At 36.3% G+C, this 8,303-nt stretch overlaps 1 long non-coding RNA gene across 1 annotated transcript; it reads left to right on the top strand.

The window, feature by feature from the left end:
* Window positions 1-1,257: 1,257 nt before the first annotated feature.
* Window positions 1,258-2,751, top strand: LOC112713033 (uncharacterized). The gene is made up of 4 exons (XR_003158055.3): window positions 1,258-1,421; window positions 1,663-1,791; window positions 2,258-2,305; window positions 2,534-2,751. It is a non-coding gene; the product is annotated as an uncharacterized lncRNA (long non-coding RNA).
* Window positions 2,752-8,303: the final 5,552 nt, after the last annotated feature.

The raw sequence follows: 8,303 nt of genomic DNA on the forward strand, positions 1-8,303 counted from the left end.
ACATCTATCAGGTTGAAGTACGAATGATATCTTAGAACAGAAATAAGATTGAAATTGAATAGAAAATAGTGATAATTGCATTAAAACTCGAGATACAGCAGAGCTCCACACCCTTAATCTATGGTGTGTAGAAACTCCACCGTTGAAAATACATAAGTGATGAAGGTTCAGGCATGGCCGAATGGCCAGCCCCCAAAATGTGATCACAGGATCAAAAATACAATTCAGGATCCAGGATCGGTCAAAAGACCGAATGGTCAAAGACGTCTAATACAATAGTAAAATGTCCTATTTATACTAGACTAGCTACTAGGGTTTACAGCAGTAAGTAATTGATGCAGAAATCCACTTTCGGGGCCCACTTGGTGTGTGCTTGGGCTGAGCTTGAGCTTTAAACATGCAGAGGCTTCTTTTGGAGTTGAACGCCAAGTTGTAACGTGTTTTTGGCGTTAAACTCTGGTTCGTGACGTGTTTCTGGCGTTTGACTCCAGAATGCAACATGGAATTGGCGTTGAGCGCCAGTGTACATCATCTAATCACGAATAAAGTATGAACTATTATATATTGCTGGAAAGCTCTGGATGTCTACTTTCCAACGCCATTGAGAGCGCGCCATTTGGAGTTCTGTAGCTCCAGAAAATCAATTTCGAGTGTAGGGAGGTCAGAATCCAACAGCATCAGCAGTCCTTTGTCAGCCTTTTATCAGAGTTTTGTTCGGGTCCCTCAATTTCAGTCAGAAAATACCTGAAATCACAGAAAAATATACAAACTCATAGTAAAGTCCAGAAATGTGAATTTAGCATAAAACTAATGAAAACATCCCTAAAAGTAACTATATCCTATTAAAAACTACCTAAAAATAATGCTAAAAAGCGTATAAATTATCCGCTCATCAGTGACCCATTGGTCAATGGAATAAAATTGATGAACTATTTAATCCTAAATTTGTGTTGTCAGGTTAGCTACTTGATTGTACATTGTGAGATATATTGAAGCTTTGCAAGTAACTGCTTGAATGTGCTTTGTTGTAAAGGATTTTTGAATTGATGACATGGTATTCGTGATTGAAATCAAATAAGCTTTTAGTAGATTATCTTGTTACTAGAAATTGTTGATTTCAAGAATATGATGATAAACCCTTATCTAAATTATGATTTCAAGAAGAGTTAAAGAACACTTTTTTATGTTATTTTCTTTTCTATTAGGAAGTGGGTCGAGTAGTGTCGGTTTTGGTTCATTTAACTTTTACTGTGCTACTTCATTTTATTAACTAATAATATTCAAACTATGGTTCTTAACCTTGAAGGCCACTTTTTGCTAATAGTTTATTAGGGATTATTCGCACTCTTCTAGAGCAAACTCAGGCAGATGAACTGCGGATCTTAGGCTGCAATACTCTTGTTGGGTTTATAGATTGCCAGGTATTTGGCAACCTTTCTGACTTCTTAGCATTAAATTTAGTTAGGTTATGATGCAAGAGTTTTGCCGCCACTTTAAGGTATATTCACTGATTTCAACTTCTATTTCTATTTATATCAGTCCAACTTTCTAAGTCTTGCTACTTGATGCTGTTGCCTTTGTAGAAAATGTAGAGTACTCTTTTATTCATATTCTTTGAATGGCTTTAGTGTAGAGGTACTGACAATTCTGAGTTAAAAGTAGACAGATGGTACATACATGTTCAACTTAAAAGGTTTTACCCCAAAACTATGTCAAATGGCTCAAGAAGTGGGAGATGATGATCGAGCTCTGTTTCTACACTCTGCTGGATTACAAGCTCTATCCTGCATGGTAATACTTCTAGTCTGGTTCATTTGTTACCTCCTGCAGAATATGCTTATGCATTTCTGTGTTCATGTAAGAAAGGGTTTTACTTTACTTTATTGATGAATACACAAGGATCTACGTGTCCTATTTTCTCTACAAAAAGGAGTGCCATGGGTATACATAGACAATTGAAAACATGGTCATTAGAAGTTTCAATTTGTCTGGTTTATAGTTTTTAAATAGTGAAAAGGGTATGTGTTGGAGGAGATAGAGTACAAACTGGTAAAACCCAGTAATTAGAGCTGAAGAAGGCTAGAAGCTTTCTTCGTAACAAGTTTTAAGAATAGTACTTTTAAATCATTTAAATGAGCTAGTGGCTTCCTTGTTCAGCTGTTCCTACCACACTATTCTTCTGTTAGTTTCCTTTAAAGGTTATTCTTTCCTTCTACTGATGCCTTTTGTTCTCACCCCTTTTTCTTTTCTTGACCAGGTTCAGTTCATGGGCGAACACTCACATCTTTCCATGGATCTTGACAAAGTGAGTATTATTTTACACTATTTTTTCAATTATTGTTGATTCATGCAAGCAGTGGCATATAGCTGGGTTGGATTATTTTAGTGTGTCCGGTTTTTTTATCCTCTAACTTTTGCACTGAAACTTGGGTGAATTTTGTGGTTAGTTTGCACTTGAACCAAAATTATTTTTTTGCTAATTTCATTATTTTTCTTTTTTTATTTCTTGTTCATTATTTGGATTCTGAGATAGATTATATCAGTGGTTTTGGAGAATTACATGGATCTCCAATCTACGTCAAATGTTGCTGCAGTAGAGAAACTTGATTTATAATCTCAGAATCAGTTGGCTCAAGGATTTCCTAAAGAATCAGATGGTGGACATTCTTTACCAGATATCTCTACAAAGAATTCTTCCTCGTTGACAAGAACTGAGATGGAGTCTAAATTGTATGTCTTATTGTTATTTTTGTCCCCTCTTTATTATGTATCTGACACCATTGACACCTGAGAGCCTCACCACTTTTACAGGGACATCACTAAGGATCTAACGTATTGGTTAAAGCCTTGCTTGTATAATATGGCCAAATTGGCAAAGGAAGCTACAATTGTGCGGCGTGTTCTTCAAATATGATTAAATTCTCAAAATTGTCCAAGGTAATATGAGTAATATGCTTGGGCTAACATTATCTTAAAATCAATTTCTTTTAGTTTTTACAAACACATTCTTAACAAGTGTTACTTAGGCCTAATTAACCCATTGGTATTATGCATTTATGCACATCTTATGCAAGGTATGTTCACAATATGTGTTGATAAGCTAAAGTTGTAGTCTAGTGGCTTGCTGAGAATGTTTTATACGCACATTTGCTGAAATATGATTTTTATTTTTGTTTAACAGGATGAGTTGTCCAACATAAAGACACAAGGTCATCAAATGGATCAACTCATTTTCTGAACTTAGATGTGGTTTGTCCTTATCTATTCCTTGTTCCATAGTTTTTTACTTGCATTTACATTAATTGCTATGGCTGAAAATGTTTGTTGGCTTTATTAACACTGAAGTTGTATTGCTATGGCTGAAATTTGTTTGTGCAATTCTGGTTGTTGTATTTCTGATTTTGTGAACTTGGTATATATGAATTTGTCACTATATCTAATTTAAGTGTGAAAGTCTGGTTAATTAGTGCATGAAAAATGCTATAGGGACATATCAGGATTGTGTTAAAGGAAATGGAAGAAAGAAACACCTGTAGATTTTCATGGTTTGAATGAAAAAAGATAATACATAATTCCTTGAATTCACCTCTTTTGCCGTGACCATGTTATTTTTTTAGTATATGCTTTCTTGGTTTACTATGTCTACGTGTTCTATTTAATTTTTATAATTACGAATGTCATTATGAATATTTTTTTAACTACTTTCTATATAATTATGCAGGGTAACAATGAAGATTAAGCAATGAAGATTAAGCTGACTATTATTATGGTTTATTGGCTAAGATAAGGTGCTATTTAGAATCTTTACATGTATGGGTATTAATGACTTTTATTAGAAGATATTTTTATTGGCTAAGTGATATTATGGTTTTGATATGGCTATGCTTACTTTAGTGTGAGATGTATGAATTTTTACAGTTAACTTCATTCTAGTACTTTTGGATCAATATTATAAATATATTTTGGTTAGCGATAATTTTTATTATTTAAAGAAATTATTTAGTATAATTATGTATTTATTTTTATTTTGTAATATTCAACTCATTTAAATAAAAATGTAGAATTATTATACATGTAATCATATTAATTATTATGTTGTATTAATTATTATATATATATATATATATATATATATATATATATATATACAGAAAATAAAAAAAACAAGACCTAAGGCTACACTTATATACAGTAGCTATAGTATAAAAAAAAGATGGACCTAAGGCTACGCTTATAAAAAGTAGCTATGGTATACAATGTGGCTACGCTTTACAGGTGATGCGGTAGGGTTGAAAAGCGTAGCCTATTCTGGAAAAATGAAAGCTGAAAAGCGTAGCCTTTGGTCCTGGACAGCATCACTTCAAAAACACACCCTATTCCCAAACACCAAAAGCGTAGCCCTTGGTGTAAAAAAGCATAGCTTTGAGAATAGGCAACGGCCGAATAGGAATCACCCCAAAAAGCGTAGGCGTAGCGCAAAAAGCGTAGGCATAGCCTAAGGCATCATTTATTTTCACTTTTGGCTACACTTTTCAAGTGTACCTGAATGGGTATTTTTCTTGTAGTGGTTATCTAAACTTAGGGGAATTCTAACTAATACTAATCACACCGCTGTATCCCACAGCCTTCGCCAACCTAACCTCCGTGTGCTCCCATCACCACCGCCTACCTAACCTCCTCAACACCAGACAATCACAATAATGCAAGCAAGGAAAACACAGGTAGTATTCAGATATATGACAAGTAATTCAAGAAGCAAGTAGACATGTTATACAATTAGGCAAACTCAAGTAATCAAAGCAAGCAAGCATATAGAAGATGCATATGATGAATATCTGTCCTATTGGCTGTGATATCACATGTCAGTTATAGTGCCAAACCCGACACAAAATCCGGACGGCAACTCCTGGATTAGTCTCTCTGTTGCGCATACTTAGGAGGAATAATTCTGAGGGAAAAGTGCCCTACCACCTTCTCCTTTCAGAGGGAAACGTTTCGAGGGAGAGTGCCCTACCACCTTCCTCTGGATGCCACATAATTCCATGGCTTAGTGCCCTACCACATTGCAACCAGAGAGAAACCCATGCTCAGGAGGAAAATTCTGAGGGATGAGTGCCCTTCCACCTTCTCCTTTTAAAGGGAAACGTTCCGAGGGAGAGTGCCCTACCACCTTCCTCTTAAGCGATAAATATGAGTGAGAAGCCCAGCTTTAAGCCTTACTTTCGAATGTAGGCAGAAGACTACCATAGCTCGTACGACAGAGAACAATGTATATCGTAATCACATATTCAATCTCAGAGGCTACTGCTTATAGCACACTTCCGCTCATACTCATTCTATTAACCATAATCATTCATTTCCAAGGATATAGTGTCTGGCACACTATCCACATCCAACAAGTCCATCGACCTCAAATCATCACCAGTCATCACCATTTCTCATCTGAAATCACTTTCAAGTATCAATTCTCAACATTCCAAGGATATAGTGCCTGGCACACTTTTTTTTCAATATTCATCAAGCTCATAATAACCATCATTAGTTCTTAATTCCACAAGTTACCATCCATTTACAAGTTCTCAAGCCATTGCCAATACAACACATCGTTAGTTCATCACAACTTCAGAAACCTAAGTCTCCATCTTCTAAACTCATAACAAACAATACTCCTATTTATTTATTTATTATTTCCACCCTTTATTCAAGACCTTAAGACTGGCAAAAAGGTTTTAAACAAGTGTTATGGAAGTTTGCAAGCTTTCCGGGGAGGTAAAACAGTTAAAAGCATGATTTTTGTTGAAAAACAGGGCAGTGTGCATACACACAGGGGTGTGCGTGCGCACGCACAGAAGGATTTTCAAGATGTGTGCATATGCATAGAGGTGTGCATACTCACAGGGAGTGAAATTTTCAACTCTGTTTATCCGCACAAGGCGTGCGAACACCCTCAATAGAGTGCACCTTCTAACGTGTGCGTGTGCACAGCTTGAAAAACTTCATCGGCTCTGTGTGCGCACAGGGTGTTCTAACACTCTCATCAGCAAGCCTTCCCCTCTGTGTGTGTGCGCACAAGGATGTGCATCCGCACACTTTCAAAAATGCACAGGATGTGCGTGCACACAATGCTGTGTGTGAGCACACATACCAGAAATCACAAATTCTGCCACATTCACAGAATTTAGATTTCAACACCAAACTTTGAATGATCATAACTTCACAAAATTCCATTCTCTACAAGCTTTATATCATATTAAAGCTCTAAAAGCCATCTTTAATTTAAAATATGTTTCATCCAATTTTAAGCTTTGAGGCTCAAGTTATGATCCGTCAAAGTTTACCAAAAATCCATTTTTACCAAAACCATGAAAAATCAATTTACCACAACTCTCAATTTAAAACTAAATCACAGCCTAATCAACACAACCAAATTCACTCATGAATCCATACCAAATATTTCTCAACCATATCAACTATTCAATCATTCAAACCATTTAATACCCACTTCAACTAACGCTAATTTCAAACTAATATTCATATCAACATTTATAAATTCCATCATTATTCAACTATACCACATCTAACGTTTAATATCTCAATCTATAACTCCTTCAACACTCATCAATCTAAGCATCTATCATCATCCTAACTTCATAATCCACATCATTTATCAACAATCTCAATACTCACCTTCAATTACCAACAACATCAATATTCATCATCAATCATCAACCATATCAACAAACCCTCATCAACAACACTAAATCACACATTCATTATCAACCTTCATAATCATTAAATACCAATAATCATCATCAAATTCATATATTCCTCATCCCAAAACTCCATATCATCATCACCCTCATACAATTTATCTTCAAACATCAAAATCACATACAATAAAACATACACCCAAAATATTCAGTCCTATCTTAAGGTTAACAACCCTAAGGTTCATGAAACATTACATATTACATAAAGGAAACTGAAACCATACTTTGGCCGATTTCCAATAGCGCAAAACACCAAAAGCTTGATTCCAACAAGATCAACAAGCCTCAAGCACCAACACCACCTCCAAGACTCACCAACTATCAAGCCATACAGATATAATACACTAACATCAAGGTTAGGGTTCACAAAAATAACTAAACATAAGGGTTTAGTGAAACGTTACCTTACCCACAAGATTAGGAGTAAAATCCAACAATACTCCAATGCTAGATCACCCATAAACTAACAAAATCACAAAATCTACTCAAAAACCAAACCCAAAAATGAAGAAACTCTAGGGCTAGAAATGGAGCTTGATCTTCTAGTTCATACCAAATTTTCTTAAATATAAATGATCTTGACAAGAGCTTCGTGTGGCCAGAAATGGCTTGTCAATCGGAGCTCCGTAGCTCAAGTTATGGCTCCCAGAAAGTGATGATGAATAGTAACATCACCTCTTCTCCTCTCTTCTCTCAAATCGTGCCTCTCTCTCTCTATGTGATAAAAATGAGCTCAAATCTCATTAGTTAAGGCATATATATGTTGGACTTGGGCCCACTTGGGCCCGGTCCATGATGCTAGGGCATCTTAGGCTAGTTTTACTAGCCTTTTTCTTTGTTTTTGATAGGTTTTATGCATTCTTTGAGTCATAAGTAAGCCAATTGGGTAGAAATTCATGTATGCCTATATTCATTCAACCATGAGTAATTTGATACAATTTCATGAGGATTTATGCTATGATTACTTGTATGCTAAGAATGGTAAGAATTCTCATAATTTTAACAAAGCTTTTATGCATGCATTAGTTGATGATAGGTGATGGAAAGGAGAAGGGAAGGTTGAAGAATGAGCATGTAAAGATGGAGAACAAGCAATGTTGGTGGCCAAGTTGGACCACCAACATTGACTCAAACTTGGAAAAGAAACAGACACTCCTTTGTAACTAATGCTGAAGCTCACGTTTGAGGTAGCGTTGGGGGTCCAACGTTAACCCCAACGTGGTAAGATGGACTTCAATTATGGAGCTGCATGCAATTTGAGTGGCGCGTACACATCTATGACGCGTACGCGTAAAAAAAAAGCAAATTTTAGCATCCGCACGGAAGCGTGCAGCACGCGTACAAGCCACAACCGAACGTTGGAGGTCCAACGTTACCTCAAACGCTGCCTCCAACATCCACGATGCCAAGCTCAGAAGTTGGAGTTGAGAAAATTGAATCCACGCGTACGCGTCAATGCCACGTATGCGCAAATACAAAAAATAGCATTGGGCGCCTAAGCGCACAGTCCGCGTACGCGCAAGAATGCCAGCG

Source organism: Arachis hypogaea, chromosome 9, assembly GCF_003086295.3.
Source record: "Arachis hypogaea cultivar Tifrunner chromosome 9, arahy.Tifrunner.gnm2.J5K5, whole genome shotgun sequence".
In the NCBI taxonomy this organism is placed as follows: domain Eukaryota; kingdom Viridiplantae; phylum Streptophyta; class Magnoliopsida; order Fabales; family Fabaceae; genus Arachis; species Arachis hypogaea.